The following is a 16,056-nucleotide window of genomic DNA, read 5'->3' as shown; positions in this document are numbered from 1 at the left end:
GTTCAAGAAAAATACTTGCATCTGCTGAGGCTCAAACTCATAACCGTGACATCAATTTACTGCATACTGCTGTATAAGTACAACACGCTAACCGAATGCACCACAGGATCCATTAAAAACACTCTCACTGATCACCATATTTTGCTCAAACAGAGCTGTACGATATTCAGACCAAGTAATTATTAATGGTGATATGCCTGGCTAGCTCAGTCGGTAGAGCATGAGACTCTTAATCTCAGGGTCGTGGGTTCGAGCCCCACGTTGGGTGACACTTTTCTCTTCCGAAGCACGAACTCACTTTGCAAACAGCCATCAGCTTGGACATTCGAGCAGGCTTGCCACCCTGCATTGCTGACTTGTCAGGCATAGCTGGTTTTACAGAAGACTATGGATTTGAATCCTAGCTATACCTTCACTCTGACCTTTTATCTCAATGACATACCTATTACCAATGAAACGTCCTCCTAAATGGTTTGAAGCAATGCTCCTTTTCTCAACAAGAAATAGACAGGCAGAGGGTTCAAGAAAAATACTTGCATCTGCTGAGGCTCAAACTCACAACCGTGACATCAATTTACTGCATACTGCTGTATAAGTACAACACGCTAACCGAATGCACCACAGGATCCATTAACAACACTCTCACTGATCACCATATTTTGCTCAGACAGAGCTGTACGATATTCAGACCAAGTTATTATTAATATTGAGGTGCCTGGCTAGCTCAGTCGGTAGAGCATGAGACTCTTAATCTCAGGGTCGTGGGTTCGAGCCCCACGTTGGGTGAATATTTTCTCTTCCGAAGCACGAACTCACTTTGCAAACAGCCATCCGCTTGGACATTCGAGCAGGCTTGCCACCCTGCATTGCTGTCTTGTCAGGCATAGCTGGTTTTACAGAACACTATGGATTTGAATCCTAGCTATACCTTCTCTCTGACCTTTTATCTCAATGACATACCTATTACCAATGAAACGTCCTCCTAAATGGTTTGAAGCAATGCTCCTTTTCTCGACAAGAAATAGACAGGCAGAAGGTTCAAGAAAAATACTTGCATCTGCTGAGGCTCAAACTCATAACCGTGACATCAATTTACTGCATACTGCTGTATAAGTACAACACGCTAACCGAATGCACCACAGGATCCATTAAAAACACTCTCACTGATCACCATATTTTGCTCAAACAGAGCTGTACGATATTCAGACCAAGTAATTATTAATGGTGATATGCCTGGCTAGCTCAGTCGGTAGAGCATGAGACTCTTAATCTCAGGGTCGTGGGTTCGAGCCCCACGTTGGGTGACACTTTTCTCTTCCGAAGCACGAACTCACTTTGCAAACAGCCATCAGCTTGGACATTCGAGCAGGCTTGCCACCCTGCATTGCTGACTTGTCAGGCATAGCTGGTTTTACAGAAGACTATGGATTTGAATCCTAGCTATACCTTCACTCTGACCTTTTATCTCAATGACATACCTATTACCAATGAAACGTCCTCCTAAATGGTTTGAAGCAATGCTCCTTTTCTCGACAAGAAATAGACAGGCAGAAGGTTCAAGAAAAATACTTGCATCTGCTGAGGCTCAAACTCACAACCGTGACATCAATTTACTGCATACTGCTGTATAAGTACAACACGCTAACCGAATGCACCACAGGATCCATTAACAACACTTTCACTGATCACCATATTTTGCTCAAACAGAGCTGTACGATATTCAGACCAAGTAATTATTACTCTTGAGGTGCCTGGCTAGCTCAGTCGGTAGAGCATGTGACTCTTAATCTCAGGGTCGTGGGTTCGAGCCCCACGTTGGGCGAATCTTTTCTCTTCCGAAGCACGAACTCACTTTGCAAACAGCCATCCGCTTGGACTTTCCAGCAGGCTTGCCACCCTGCATTGCTGACGTGTCAGGCATAGCTGGTGTTACAGAAGACTATGGATTTGAATCCTAGCTATACCTTCACTCTGACCTTTTATCTCAATGACATACCTATTACCAATGAAACGTCCTCCTAAATGGTTTGAAGCAGTGCTCCTTTTCTCAACAAGAAATAGACAGGCAGAGGGTTCAAGAAAAATACTTGCATCTGCTGAGGCTCAAACTCACAACCGTGACATCAATTTACTGCATACTGCTGTATAAGTACAACACGCTAACCGAATGCACCACAGGATCCATTAACAACATTCTCACTGATCTCCATATTTTGCTCAAACAGAGCTGTACGATATTCAGACCAAGTAATTATCACTGTTGAAGTGCCTGGCTAGCTCAGTCGGTAGAGCATGAGACTCTTAATCTCAGGGTCGTGGGTTCGAGCCCCACGTTGGGCGAATCTTTTCTCTTCCGAAGCACGAACTCACTTTGCAAACAGCCATCCGCTTGGACATTCGAGCAGGCTTGCCACCCTGCATTGCTGACTTGTCAGGCATAGCTGGTTTTACAGAAGACTATGGATTTGAATCCTAGCTATACCTTCACTCTGACCTTTTATCTCAATGACAGACCTATTACCAATGAAACGTCCTCCTAAATGGTTTGAAGCAATGCTCCTTTTCTCGACAAGAAATAGACAGGCAGAAGGTTCAAGAAAAATACTTGCATCTGCTGAGGCTCAAACTCACAACCGTGACATCAATTTACTGCATACTGCTGTATAAGTACAACACGCTAACCGAATGAACCACAGGATCCATTAACAACACTTTCACTGATCACCATATTTTGCTCAGACAGAGCTGTACGATATTCAGACCAAGTAATTATTAATGTTGATATGCCTGGCTAGCTCAGTCGGTAGAGCATGAGACTCTTAATCTCAGGGTCGTGGGTTCGAGCCCCACGTTGGGTGAATATTTTCTCTTCCGAAGCACGAACTCACTTTGCAAACAGCCATCCGCTTGGACATTCGAGCAGGCTTGCCACCCTGCATTGCTGTCTTGTCAGGCATAGCTGGTTTTACAGAACACTATGGATTTGAATCCTAGCTATACCTTCTCTCTGACCTTTTATCTCAATGACATACCTATTACCAATGAAACGTCCTCCTAAATGGTTTGAAGCAATGCTCCTTTTCTCGACAAGAAATAGACAGGCAGAAGGTTCAAGAAAAATACTTGCATCTGCTGAGGCTCAAACTCATAACCGTGACATCAATTTACTGCATACTGCTGTATAAGTACAACACGCTAACCGAATGCACCACAGGATCCATTAAAAACACTCTCACTGATCACCATATTTTGCTCAAACAGAGCTGTACGATATTCAGACCAAGTAATTATTAATGGTGATATGCCTGGCTAGCTCAGTCGGTAGAGCATGAGACTCTTAATCTCAGGGTCGTGGGTTCGAGCCCCACGTTGGGTGACACTTTTCTCTTCCGAAGCACGAACTCACTTTGCAAACAGCCATCAGCTTGGACATTCGAGCAGGCTTGCCACCCTGCATTGCTGACTTGTCAGGCATAGCTGGTTTTACAGAAGACTATGGATTTGAATCCTAGCTATACCTTCACTCTGACCTTTTATCTCAATGACATACCTATTACCAATGAAACGTCCTCCTAAATGGTTTGAAGCAATGCTCCTTTTCTCAACAAGAAATAGACAGGCAGAGGGTTCAAGAAAAATACTTGCATCTGCTGAGGCTCAAACTCACAACCGTGACATCAATTTACTGCATACTGCTGTATAAGTACAACACGCTAACCGAATGCACCACAGGATCCATTAACAACACTCTCACTGATCACCATATTTTGCTCAGACAGAGCTGTACGATATTCAGACCAAGTTATTATTAATGTTGAGGTGCCTGGCTAGCTCAGTCGGTAGAGCATGAGACTCTTAATCTCAGGGTCGTGGGTTCGAGCCCCACGTTGGGTGAATATTTTCTCTTCCGAAGCACGAACTCACTTTGCAAACAGCCATCCGCTTGGACATTCGAGCAGGCTTGCCACCCTGCATTGCTGTCTTGTCAGGCATAGCTGGTTTTACAGAACACTATGGATTTGAATCCTAGCTATACCTTCTCTCTGACCTTTTATCTCAATGACATACCTATTACCAATGAAACGTCCTCCTAAATGGTTTGAAGCAATGCTCCTTTTCTCGACAAGAAATAGACAGGCAGAAGGTTCAAGAAAAATACTTGCATCTGCTGAGGCTCAAACTCATAACCGTGACATCAATTTACTGCATACTGCTGTATAAGTACAACACGCTAACCGAATGCACCACAGGATCCATTAAAAACACTCTCACTGATCACCATATTTTGCTCAAACAGAGCTGTACGATATTCAGACCAAGTAATTATTAATGGTGATATGCCTGGCTAGCTCAGTCGGTAGAGCATGAGACTCTTAATCTCAGGGTCGTGGGTTCGAGCCCCACGTTGGGTGACACTTTTCTCTTCCGAAGCACGAACTCACTTTGCAAACAGCCATCAGCTTGGACATTCGAGCAGGCTTGCCACCCTGCATTGCTGACTTGTCAGGCATAGCTGGTTTTACAGAAGACTATGGATTTGAATCCTAGCTATACCTTCACTCTGACCTTTTATCTCAATGACAGACCTATTACCAATGAAACGTCCTCCTAAATGGTTTGAAGCAATGCTCCTTTTCTCGACAAGAAATAGACAGGCAGAAGGTTCAAGAAAAATACTTGCATCTGCTGAGGCTCAAACTCACAACCGTGACATCAATTTACTGCATACTGCTGTATAAGTACAACACGCTAACCGAATGCACCACAGGATCCATTAACAACACTTTCACTGATCACCATATTTTGCTCAGACAGAGCTGTACGATATTCAGACCAAGTAATTATTAATGTTGATATGCCTGGCTAGCTCAGTCGGTAGAGCATGAGACTCTTAATCTCAGGGTCGTGGGTTCGAGCCCCACGTTGGGTGAATATTTTCTCTTCCGAAGCACGAACTCACTTTGCAAACAGCCATCCGCTTGGACATTCGAGCAGGCTTGCCACCCTGCATTGCTGTCTTGTCAGGCATAGCTGGTTTTACAGAACACTATGGATTTGAATCCTAGCTATACCTTCTCTCTGACCTTTTATCTCAATGACATACCTATTACCAATGAAACGTCCTCCTAAATGGTTTGAAGCAATGCTCCTTTTCTCGACAAGAAATAGACAGGCAGAAGGTTCAAGAAAAATACTTGCATCTGCTGAGGCTCAAACTCATAACCGTGACATCAATTTACTGCATACTGCTGTATAAGTACAACACGCTAACCGAATGCACCACAGGATCCATTAAAAACACTCTCACTGATCACCATATTTTGCTCAAACAGAGCTGTACGATATTCAGACCAAGTAATTATTAATGGTGATATGCCTGGCTAGCTCAGTCGGTAGAGCATGAGACTCTTAATCTCAGGGTCGTGGGTTCGAGCCCCACGTTGGGTGACACTTTTCTCTTCCGAAGCACGAACTCACTTTGCAAACAGCCATCAGCTTGGACATTCGAGCAGGCTTGCCACCCTGCATTGCTGACTTGTCAGGCATAGCTGGTTTTACAGAAGACTATGGATTTGAATCCTAGCTATACCTTCACTCTGACCTTTTATCTCAATGACATACCTATTACCAATGAAACGTCCTCCTAAATGGTTTGAAGCAATGCTCCTTTTCTCAACAAGAAATAGACAGGCAGAGGGTTCAAGAAAAATACTTGCATCTGCTGAGGCTCAAACTCACAACCGTGACATCAATTTACTGCATACTGCTGTATAAGTACAACACGCTAACCGAATGCACCACAGGATCCATTAACAACACTCTCACTGATCACCATATTTTGCTCAGACAGAGCTGTACGATATTCAGACCAAGTTATTATTAATGTTGAGGTGCCTGGCTAGCTCAGTCGGTAGAGCATGAGACTCTTAATCTCAGGGTCGTGGGTTCGAGCCCCACGTTGGGTGAATATTTTCTCTTCCGAAGCACGAACTCACTTTGCAAACAGCCATCCGCTTGGACATTCGAGCAGGCTTGCCACCCTGCATTGCTGTCTTGTCAGGCATAGCTGGTTTTACAGAACACTATGGATTTGAATCCTAGCTATACCTTCTCTCTGACCTTTTATCTCAATGACATACCTATTACCAATGAAACGTCCTCCTAAATGGTTTGAAGCAATGCTCCTTTTCTCGACAAGAAATAGACAGGCAGAAGGTTCAAGAAAAATACTTGCATCTGCTGAGGCTCAAACTCATAACCGTGACATCAATTTACTGCATACTGCTGTATAAGTACAACACGCTAACCGAATGCACCACAGGATCCATTAAAAACACTCTCACTGATCACCATATTTTGCTCAAACAGAGCTGTACGATATTCAGACCAAGTAATTATTAATGGTGATATGCCTGGCTAGCTCAGTCGGTAGAGCATGAGACTCTTAATCTCAGGGTCGTGGGTTCGAGCCCCACGTTGGGTGACACTTTTCTCTTCCGAAGCACGAACTCACTTTGCAAACAGCCATCAGCTTGGACATTCGAGCAGGCTTGCCACCCTGCATTGCTGACTTGTCAGGCATAGCTGGTTTTACAGAAGACTATGGATTTGAATCCTAGCTATACCTTCACTCTGACCTTTTATCTCAATGACATACCTATTACCAATGAAACGTCCTCCTAAATGGTTTGAAGCAATGCTCCTTTTCTCGACAAGAAATAGACAGGCAGAAGGTTCAAGAAAAATACTTGCATCTGCTGAGGCTCAAACTCACAACCGTGACATCAATTTACTGCATACTGCTGTATAAGTACAACACGCTAACCGAATGCACCACAGGATCCATTAACAACACTTTCACTGATCACCATATTTTGCTCAAACAGAGCTGTACGATATTCAGACCAAGTAATTATTACTCTTGAGGTGCCTGGCTAGCTCAGTCGGTAGAGCATGTGACTCTTAATCTCAGGGTCGTGGGTTCGAGCCCCACGTTGGGCGAATCTTTTCTCTTCCGAAGCACGAACTCACTTTGCAAACAGCCATCCGCTTGGACTTTCCAGCAGGCTTGCCACCCTGCATTGCTGACGTGTCAGGCATAGCTGGTGTTACAGAAGACTATGGATTTGAATCCTAGCTATACCTTCACTCTGACCTTTTATCTCAATGACATACCTATTACCAATGAAACGTCCTCCTAAATGGTTTGAAGCAGTGCTCCTTTTCTCAACAAGAAATAGACAGGCAGAGGGTTCAAGAAAAATACTTGCATCTGCTGAGGCTCAAACTCACAACCGTGACATCAATTTACTGCATACTGCTGTATAAGTACAACACGCTAACCGAATGCACCACAGGATCCATTAACAACATTCTCACTGATCTCCATATTTTGCTCAAACAGAGCTGTACGATATTCAGACCAAGTAATTATCACTGTTGAAGTGCCTGGCTAGCTCAGTCGGTAGAGCATGAGACTCTTAATCTCAGGGTCGTGGGTTCGAGCCCCACGTTGGGCGAATCTTTTCTCTTCCGAAGCACGAACTCACTTTGCAAACAGCCATCCGCTTGGACATTCGAGCAGGCTTGCCACCCTGCATTGCTGACTTGTCAGGCATAGCTGGTTTTACAGAAGACTATGGATTTGAATCCTAGCTATACCTTCACTCTGACCTTTTATCTCAATGACAGACCTATTACCAATGAAACGTCCTCCTAAATGGTTTGAAGCAATGCTCCTTTTCTCGACAAGAAATAGACAGGCAGAAGGTTCAAGAAAAATACTTGCATCTGCTGAGGCTCAAACTCACAACCGTGACATCAATTTACTGCATACTGCTGTATAAGTACAACACGCTAACCGAATGAACCACAGGATCCATTAACAACACTTTCACTGATCACCATATTTTGCTCAGACAGAGCTGTACGATATTCAGACCAAGTAATTATTAATGTTGATATGCCTGGCTAGCTCAGTCGGTAGAGCATGAGACTCTTAATCTCAGGGTCGTGGGTTCGAGCCCCACGTTGGGTGAATATTTTCTCTTCCGAAGCACGAACTCACTTTGCAAACAGCCATCCGCTTGGACATTCGAGCAGGCTTGCCACCCTGCATTGCTGTCTTGTCAGGCATAGCTGGTTTTACAGAACACTATGGATTTGAATCCTAGCTATACCTTCTCTCTGACCTTTTATCTCAATGACATACCTATTACCAATGAAACGTCCTCCTAAATGGTTTGAAGCAATGCTCCTTTTCTCGACAAGAAATAGACAGGCAGAAGGTTCAAGAAAAATACTTGCATCTGCTGAGGCTCAAACTCATAACCGTGACATCAATTTACTGCATACTGCTGTATAAGTACAACACGCTAACCGAATGCACCACAGGATCCATTAAAAACACTCTCACTGATCACCATATTTTGCTCAAACAGAGCTGTACGATATTCAGACCAAGTAATTATTAATGGTGATATGCCTGGCTAGCTCAGTCGGTAGAGCATGAGACTCTTAATCTCAGGGTCGTGGGTTCGAGCCCCACGTTGGGTGACACTTTTCTCTTCCGAAGCACGAACTCACTTTGCAAACAGCCATCAGCTTGGACATTCGAGCAGGCTTGCCACCCTGCATTGCTGACTTGTCAGGCATAGCTGGTTTTACAGAAGACTATGGATTTGAATCCTAGCTATACCTTCACTCTGACCTTTTATCTCAATGACATACCTATTACCAATGAAACGTCCTCCTAAATGGTTTGAAGCAATGCTCCTTTTCTCAACAAGAAATAGACAGGCAGAGGGTTCAAGAAAAATACTTGCATCTGCTGAGGCTCAAACTCACAACCGTGACATCAATTTACTGCATACTGCTGTATAAGTACAACACGCTAACCGAATGCACCACAGGATCCATTAACAACACTCTCACTGATCACCATATTTTGCTCAGACAGAGCTGTACGATATTCAGACCAAGTTATTATTAATGTTGAGGTGCCTGGCTAGCTCAGTCGGTAGAGCATGAGACTCTTAATCTCAGGGTCGTGGGTTCGAGCCCCACGTTGGGTGAATATTTTCTCTTCCGAAGCACGAACTCACTTTGCAAACAGCCATCCGCTTGGACATTCGAGCAGGCTTGCCACCCTGCATTGCTGTCTTGTCAGGCATAGCTGGTTTTACAGAACACTATGGATTTGAATCCTAGCTATACCTTCTCTCTGACCTTTTATCTCAATGACATACCTATTACCAATGAAACGTCCTCCTAAATGGTTTGAAGCAATGCTCCTTTTCTCGACAAGAAATAGACAGGCAGAAGGTTCAAGAAAAATACTTGCATCTGCTGAGGCTCAAACTCATAACCGTGACATCAATTTACTGCATACTGCTGTATAAGTACAACACGCTAACCGAATGCACCACAGGATCCATTAAAAACACTCTCACTGATCACCATATTTTGCTCAAACAGAGCTGTACGATATTCAGACCAAGTAATTATTAATGGTGATTTGCCTGGCTAGCTCAGTCGGTAGAGCATGAGACTCTTAATCTCAGGGTCGTGGGTTCGAGCCCCACGTTGGGTGACACTTTTCTCTTCCGAAGCACGAACTCACTTTGCAAACAGCCATCAGCTTGGACATTCGAGCAGGCTTGCCACCCTGCATTGCTGACTTGTCAGGCATAGCTGGTTTTACAGAAGACTATGGATTTGAATCCTAGCTATACCTTCACTCTGACCTTTTATCTCAATGACATACCTATTACCAATGAAACGTCCTCCTAAATGGTTTGAAGCAATGCTCCTTTTCTCGACAAGAAATAGACAGGCAGAAGGTTCAAGAAAAATACTTGCATCTGCTGAGGCTCAAACTCACAACCGTGACATCAATTTACTGCATACTGCTGTATAAGTACAACACACTAACCGAATGCACCACAGGATCCATTAACAACACTTTCACTGATCACCATATTTTGCTCAAACAGAGCTGTACGATATTCAGACCAAGTAATTATTACTCTTGAGGTGCCTGGCTAGCTCAGTCGGTAGAGCATGTGACTCTTAAACTCAGGGTCGTGGGTTCGAGCCCCACGTTGGGCGAATCTTTTCTCTTCCGAAGCACGAACTCACTTTGCAAACAGCCATCCGCTTGGACTTTCCAGCAGGCTTGCCACCCTGCATTGCTGACGTGTCAGGCATAGCTGGTGTTACAGAAGACTATGGATTTGAATCCTAGCTATACCTTCACTCTGACCTTTTATCTCAATGACATACCTATTACCAATGAAACGTCCTCCTAAATGGTTTGAAGCAGTGCTCCTTTTCTCAACAAGAAATAGACAGGCAGAGGGTTCAAGAAAAATACTTGCATCTGCTGAGGCTCAAACTCACAACCGTGACATCAATTTACTGCATACTGCTGTATAAGTACAACACGCTAACCGAATGCACCACAGGATCCATTAACAACATTCTCACTGATCTCCATATTTTGCTCAAACAGAGCTGTACGATATTCAGACCAAGTAATTATCACTGTTGAAGTGCCTGGCTAGCTCAGTCGGTAGAGCATGAGACTCTTAATCTCAGGGTCGTGGGTTCGAGCCCCACGTTGGGCGAATCTTTTCTCTTCTGAAGCACGAACTCACTTTGCAAACAGCCATCCGCTTGGACATTCGAGCAGGCTTGCCACCCTGCATTGCTGACTTGTCAGGCATAGCTGGTTTTACAGAAGACTATGGATTTGAATCCTAGCTATACCTTCACTCTGACCTTTTATCTCAATGACAGACCTATTACCAATGAAACGTCCTCCTAAATGGTTTGAAGCAATGCTCCTTTTCTCGACAAGAAATAGACAGGCAGAAGGTTCAAGAAAAATACTTGCATCTGCTGAGGCTCAAACTCATAACCGTGACATCAATTTACTGCATACTGCTGTATAAGTACAACACGCTAACCGAATGCACCACAGGATCCATTAACAACATTCTTACTGATCACCATATTTTGCTCAAACAGAGCTGTACGATAGGCAGACCAAGTAATTATCACTGTTGTGGTGCCTGGCTAGCTCAGTCGGTAGAGCATGAGACTCTTAATCTCAGGGTCGTGGGTTCGAGCCCCACTTTGGGCGAATCTTTTCTCTTCCGAAGCACGAACTCACTTTGCAAACAGCCATCCGCTTGGACTTTCGAGCAGGCTTGCCACCCTGCATTGCTGACGTGTCAGGCATAGCTGGTGTTACAGAAGACTATGCATTTGAATCCTAGCTATACCTTCACTCTGACCTTTTATCTCAATGACATACCTATTACCAATGAAACGTCCTCCTAAATGGTTTGAAGCAATGCTCCTTTTCTCAACAAGAAATAGACAGGCAGAGGGTTCAAGAAAAATACTTGCATCTGCTGAGGCTCAAACTCACAACCGTGACATCAATTTACTGCATACTGCTGTATAAGTACAACACGCTAACCGAATGCACCACAGGATCCATTAACAACATTCTCACTGATCCCCATATTTTGCTCAAACAGAGCTATACGATATTCAGACCAAGTAATTATCACTGTTGAAGTGCCTGGCTAGCTCAGTCGGTAGAGCATGAGACTCTTAATCTCAGGGTCGTGGGTTCGAGCCCCATGTTGGGGGAGTCTTTTCTCTTCCGAAGCACGAACTCACTTTGCAAACAGCCATCCGCTTGGACATTCGAGCAGGCTTGCCACCCTGCATTGCTGACTTGTCAGGCATAGCTGGTTTTACAGAAGACTATGGATTTGAATCCTAGCTATACCTTCACTCTGACCTTTTATCTCAATGACAGACCTATTACCAATGAAACGTCCTCCTAAATGGTTTGAAGCAATGCTCCTTTTCTCGACAAGAAATAGACAGGCAGAAGGTTCAAGAAAAATACTTGCATCTGCTGAGGCTCAAACTCACAACCGTGACATCAATTTACTGCATACTGCTGTATAAGTACAACACGCTAACCGAATGCACCACACGATCCATTAACAACATTCTCACTGATCTCCATATTTTGCTCAAACAGAGCTGTACGATATTCAGACCAAGTAATTATCACTGTTGAAGTGCCTGGCTAGCTCAGTCGGTAGAGCATGAGACTCTTAATCTCAGGGTCGTGGGTTCGAGCCCCACGTTGGGCGAATCTTTTCTCTTCCGAAGCACGAACTCACTTTGCAAACAGCCATCCGCTTGGACATTCGAGCAGGCTTGCCACCCTGCATTGCTGACTTGTCAGGCATAGCTGGTTTTACAGAAGACTATGGATTTGAATCCTAGCTATACCTTCACTCTGACCTTTTATCTCAATGACAGACCTATTACCAATGAAACGTCCTCCTAAATAGTTTGAAGCAATGCTCCTTTTCTCGACAAGAAATAGACAGGCAGAAGGTTCAAGAAAAATACTTGCATCTGCTGAGGCTCAAACTCATAACCGTGACATCAATTTACTGCATACTGCTGTATAAGTACAACACGCTAACCGAATGCACCACAGGATCCATTAACAACATTCTCACTGATCACCATATTTTGCTCAAACAGAGCTGTACGATAGGCAGACCAAGTAATTATCACTGTTGAGGTGCCTGGCTAGCTCAGTCGGTAGAGCATGAGACTCTTAATCTCAGGGTCGTGGGTTCGAGCCCCACTTTGGGCGAATCTTTTCTCTTCCGAAGCACGAACTCACTTTGCAAACAGCCATCCGCTTGGACTTTCGAGCAGGCTTGCCACCCTGCATTGCTGACGTGTCAGGCATAGCTGGTGTTACAGAAGACTATGCATTTGAATCCTAGCTATACCTTCACTCTGACCTTTTATCTCAATGACATACCTATTACCAATGAAACGTCCTCCTAAATGGTTTGAAGCAATGCTCCTTTTCTCAACAAGAAATAGACAGGCAGAGGGTTCAAGAAAAATACTTGCATCTGCTGAGGCTCAAACTCACAACCGTGACATCAATTTACTGCATACTGCTGTATAAGTACAACACGCTAACCGAATGCACCACAGGATCCATTAACAACATTCTCACTGATCCCCATATTTTGCTCAAACAGAGCTATACGATATTCAGACCAAGTAATTTTCACTGTTGAAGTGCCTGGCTAGCTCAGTCGGTAGAGCATGAGACTCTTAATCTCAGGGTCGTGGGTTCGAGCCCCATGTTGGGGGAGTCTTTTCTCTTCCGAAGCACGAACTCACTTTGCAAACAGCCATCCGCTTGGACATTCGAGCAGGCTTGCCACCCTGCATTGCTGACTTGTCAGGCATAGCTGGTTTTACAGAAGACTATGGATTTGAATCCTAGCTATACCTTCACTCTGACCTTTTATCTCAATGACAGACCTATTACCAATGAAACGTCCTCCTAAATGGTTTGAAGCAATGCTCCTTTTCTCGACAAGAAATAGACAGGCAGAAGGTTCAAGAAAAATACTTGCATCTGCTGAGGCTCAAACTCACAACCGTGACATCAATTTACTGCATACTGCTGTATAAGTACAACACGCTAACCGAATGCACCACAGGATCCATTAACAACACTCTCACTGATCACCATATTTTGCTCAAACAGAGCTGTACGATATTCAGACCAAGTTATTATTAATGTTGAGATGCCTGGCTAGCTCAGTCGGTAGAGCATGAGACTCTTGATCTCAGGGTCGTGGGTTCAAGCCCCAAGTTGGGCGAAACTTTTCTCTTCCGAAGCACGAACTCACTTTGAAAACAGCCATCCGCTTGGACTTTCGAGCAGGCTTGCCACCCTGCATTGCTGACGTGTCAGGCATAGCTGGTGTTACAGAAGACTATGGATTTGAATCCTAGCTATACCTTCACTCTGACCTTTTATCTCAATGACATACCTATTACCAATGAAACGTCCTCCTAAATGGTTTGAAGCAATGCTCCTTTTCTCAACAAGAAATAGACAGGCAGAGGGTTCAAGAAAAATACTTTCATCTGCTGAGGCTCAAACTCACAACCGTGACATCAATTTACTGCATACTGCTGTATAAGTACAACACGCTAACCGAATGCACCACAGGATCCATTAACAACATTCTCACTGATCCCCATATTTTGCTCAAACAGAGCTATACGATATTCAGACCAAGTAATTATCACTGTTGAAGTGCCTGGCTAGCTCAGTCGGTAGAGCATGAGACTCTTAATCTCAGGGTCGTGGGTTCGAGCCCCACGTTGGGGGAATCTTTTCTCTTCCGAAGCACGAACTCACTTTGCAAACAGCCATCCGCTTGGACATTCGAGCAGGCTTGCCACCCTGCATTGCTGACTTGTCAGGCATAGCTGGTTTTACAGAAGACTATGGATTTGAATCCTAGCTATACCTTCACTCTGACCTTTTATCTCAATGACATACCTATTACCAATGAAACGTCCTCCTAAATGGTTTGAAGCAATGCTCCTTTTCTCGACAAGAAATAGACAGGCAGAAGGTTCAAGAAAAATACTTGCATCTGCTGAGGCTCAAACTCACAACCGTGACATCAATTTACTGCATACTGCTGTATAAGTACAACACGCTAACCGAATGCACCACAGGATCCATTAACAACACTCTCACTGATCACCATATTTTGCTCAAACAGAGCTGTACGATATTCAGACCAAGTTATTATTAATGTTGAGATGCCTGGCTAGCTCAGTCGGTAGAGCATGAGACTCTTGATCTCAGGGTCGTGGGTTCAAGCCCCAAGTTGGGCGAAACTTTTCTCTTCCGAAGCACGAACTCACTTTGAAAACAGCCATCCGCTTGGACTTTCCAGCAGGCTTGCCACCCTGCATTGCTGACGTGTCAGGCATAGCTGGTGTTACAGAAGACTATGGATTTGAATCCTAGCTATACCTTCACTCTGACCTTTTATCTCAATGACATACCTATTACCAATGAAACGTCCTCCTAAATGGTTTGAAGCAATGCTCCTTTTCTCAACAAGAAATAGACAGGCAGAGGGTTCAAGAAAAATACTTGCATCTGCTGAGGCTCAAACTCACAACCGTGACATCAATTTACTGCATACTGCTGTATAAGTACAACACGCTAACCGAATGCACCACAGGATCCATTAACAACATTCTCACTGATCACCATATTTTGCTCAAACAGAGCTATACGATATTCAGACCAAGTAATTATCACTGTTGAAGTGCTTGGCTAGCTCAGTCGGTAGAACATGAGACTCTTAATCTCAGGGTCGTGGGTTCGAGCCCCACGTTGGGCAAATCTTTTCTCTTCCGAAGCACGAACTCACTTTGCAAACAGCCATCCGCTTGGACATTCGAGCAGGCTTGCCACCCTGCATTGCTGACTTGTCAGGCATAGCTGGTTTTACAGAAGACTATGGATTTGAATCCTAGCTATACCTTCACTCTGACCTTTTATCTCAATGACAGACCTATTACCAATGAAACGTCCTCCTAAATGGTTTGAAGCAATGCTCCTTTTCTCGACAAGAAATAGACAGGCAGAAGGTTCAAGAAAAATACTTGCATCTGCTGAGGCTCAAACTCACAACCGTGACATCAATTTACTGCATACTGCTGTATAAGTACAACACGCTAACCGAATGCACCACAGGATCCATTAACAACATTCTCACTGATCACCATATTTTGCTCAAACAGAGCTGTACGATATTCAGACCAAGTAATTATCACTGTTGAAGTGCCTGGCTAGCTCAGTCGGTAGAGCATGAGACTCTTAATCTCAGGGTCGTGGGTTCGAGCCCCACGTTGGGTGAATCTTTTCTCTTCCGAAGCACGAACTCACTTTGCAAACAGCCATCCGCTTGGACTTTCCAGCAGGCTTGCCACTCTGCATTGCTGACGTGTCAGGCATAGCTGGTGTTACAGAAGACTATGGATTTGAATCCTAGCTATACCTTCACTCTGACCTTTTATCTCAATGACATACCTATAACCAATGAAACGTCCTCCTAAATGGTTTGAAGCAATGCTCCTTTTCTCAACAAGAAATAGACAGGCAGA

At 44.2% G+C, this 16,056-nt stretch overlaps 20 non-coding genes across 20 annotated transcripts; all 20 read left to right on the top strand.

The window, feature by feature from the left end:
- Positions 1-195: 195 nt before the first annotated feature.
- trnak-cuu (transfer RNA lysine (anticodon CUU)) lies at positions 196-268 on the top strand. The gene has a single exon. It is a non-coding gene; the product is annotated as a tRNA-Lys (tRNA).
- A 445-nt stretch (positions 269-713) lies between these two features.
- Positions 714-786, top strand: trnak-cuu (transfer RNA lysine (anticodon CUU)). The gene has a single exon. It is a non-coding gene; the product is annotated as a tRNA-Lys (tRNA).
- Positions 787-1,231: 445 nt separating this feature from the next.
- trnak-cuu (transfer RNA lysine (anticodon CUU)) lies at positions 1,232-1,304 on the top strand. Its single transcript has one exon. It is a non-coding gene; the product is annotated as a tRNA-Lys (tRNA).
- Positions 1,305-2,267: 963 nt separating this feature from the next.
- Positions 2,268-2,340, top strand: trnak-cuu (transfer RNA lysine (anticodon CUU)). The gene has a single exon. It is a non-coding gene; the product is annotated as a tRNA-Lys (tRNA).
- Positions 2,341-2,785: 445 nt separating this feature from the next.
- trnak-cuu (transfer RNA lysine (anticodon CUU)) lies at positions 2,786-2,858 on the top strand. The gene has a single exon. It is a non-coding gene; the product is annotated as a tRNA-Lys (tRNA).
- A 445-nt stretch (positions 2,859-3,303) lies between these two features.
- On the top strand, positions 3,304-3,376 carry trnak-cuu (transfer RNA lysine (anticodon CUU)). Its single transcript has one exon. It is a non-coding gene; the product is annotated as a tRNA-Lys (tRNA).
- A 445-nt stretch (positions 3,377-3,821) lies between these two features.
- On the top strand, positions 3,822-3,894 carry trnak-cuu (transfer RNA lysine (anticodon CUU)). Its single transcript has one exon. It is a non-coding gene; the product is annotated as a tRNA-Lys (tRNA).
- Positions 3,895-4,339: 445 nt separating this feature from the next.
- On the top strand, positions 4,340-4,412 carry trnak-cuu (transfer RNA lysine (anticodon CUU)). The gene has a single exon. It is a non-coding gene; the product is annotated as a tRNA-Lys (tRNA).
- Positions 4,413-4,857: 445 nt separating this feature from the next.
- Positions 4,858-4,930, top strand: trnak-cuu (transfer RNA lysine (anticodon CUU)). The gene has a single exon. It is a non-coding gene; the product is annotated as a tRNA-Lys (tRNA).
- Positions 4,931-5,375: 445 nt separating this feature from the next.
- On the top strand, positions 5,376-5,448 carry trnak-cuu (transfer RNA lysine (anticodon CUU)). Its single transcript has one exon. It is a non-coding gene; the product is annotated as a tRNA-Lys (tRNA).
- Positions 5,449-5,893: 445 nt separating this feature from the next.
- On the top strand, positions 5,894-5,966 carry trnak-cuu (transfer RNA lysine (anticodon CUU)). Its single transcript has one exon. It is a non-coding gene; the product is annotated as a tRNA-Lys (tRNA).
- Positions 5,967-6,411: 445 nt separating this feature from the next.
- On the top strand, positions 6,412-6,484 carry trnak-cuu (transfer RNA lysine (anticodon CUU)). The gene has a single exon. It is a non-coding gene; the product is annotated as a tRNA-Lys (tRNA).
- Positions 6,485-7,447: 963 nt separating this feature from the next.
- trnak-cuu (transfer RNA lysine (anticodon CUU)) lies at positions 7,448-7,520 on the top strand. The gene has a single exon. It is a non-coding gene; the product is annotated as a tRNA-Lys (tRNA).
- Positions 7,521-7,965: 445 nt separating this feature from the next.
- trnak-cuu (transfer RNA lysine (anticodon CUU)) lies at positions 7,966-8,038 on the top strand. The gene has a single exon. It is a non-coding gene; the product is annotated as a tRNA-Lys (tRNA).
- A 445-nt stretch (positions 8,039-8,483) lies between these two features.
- On the top strand, positions 8,484-8,556 carry trnak-cuu (transfer RNA lysine (anticodon CUU)). Its single transcript has one exon. It is a non-coding gene; the product is annotated as a tRNA-Lys (tRNA).
- A 445-nt stretch (positions 8,557-9,001) lies between these two features.
- Positions 9,002-9,074, top strand: trnak-cuu (transfer RNA lysine (anticodon CUU)). Its single transcript has one exon. It is a non-coding gene; the product is annotated as a tRNA-Lys (tRNA).
- A 445-nt stretch (positions 9,075-9,519) lies between these two features.
- trnak-cuu (transfer RNA lysine (anticodon CUU)) lies at positions 9,520-9,592 on the top strand. Its single transcript has one exon. It is a non-coding gene; the product is annotated as a tRNA-Lys (tRNA).
- A 963-nt stretch (positions 9,593-10,555) lies between these two features.
- Positions 10,556-10,628, top strand: trnak-cuu (transfer RNA lysine (anticodon CUU)). The gene has a single exon. It is a non-coding gene; the product is annotated as a tRNA-Lys (tRNA).
- A 1,481-nt stretch (positions 10,629-12,109) lies between these two features.
- Positions 12,110-12,182, top strand: trnak-cuu (transfer RNA lysine (anticodon CUU)). The gene has a single exon. It is a non-coding gene; the product is annotated as a tRNA-Lys (tRNA).
- A 3,553-nt stretch (positions 12,183-15,735) lies between these two features.
- trnak-cuu (transfer RNA lysine (anticodon CUU)) lies at positions 15,736-15,808 on the top strand. Its single transcript has one exon. It is a non-coding gene; the product is annotated as a tRNA-Lys (tRNA).
- The last annotated feature ends 248 nt before the right edge of the window (positions 15,809-16,056 follow it).

The sequence above is a fragment of the Salvelinus fontinalis genome, chromosome 3 (genome assembly GCF_029448725.1).
Source record: "Salvelinus fontinalis isolate EN_2023a chromosome 3, ASM2944872v1, whole genome shotgun sequence".
NCBI lineage: Eukaryota > Metazoa > Chordata > Actinopteri > Salmoniformes > Salmonidae > Salvelinus > Salvelinus fontinalis.
The sequence above is the reverse complement of the archived record's forward strand: the minus strand, read 5'-3'. Positions and strand labels throughout refer to the sequence as shown.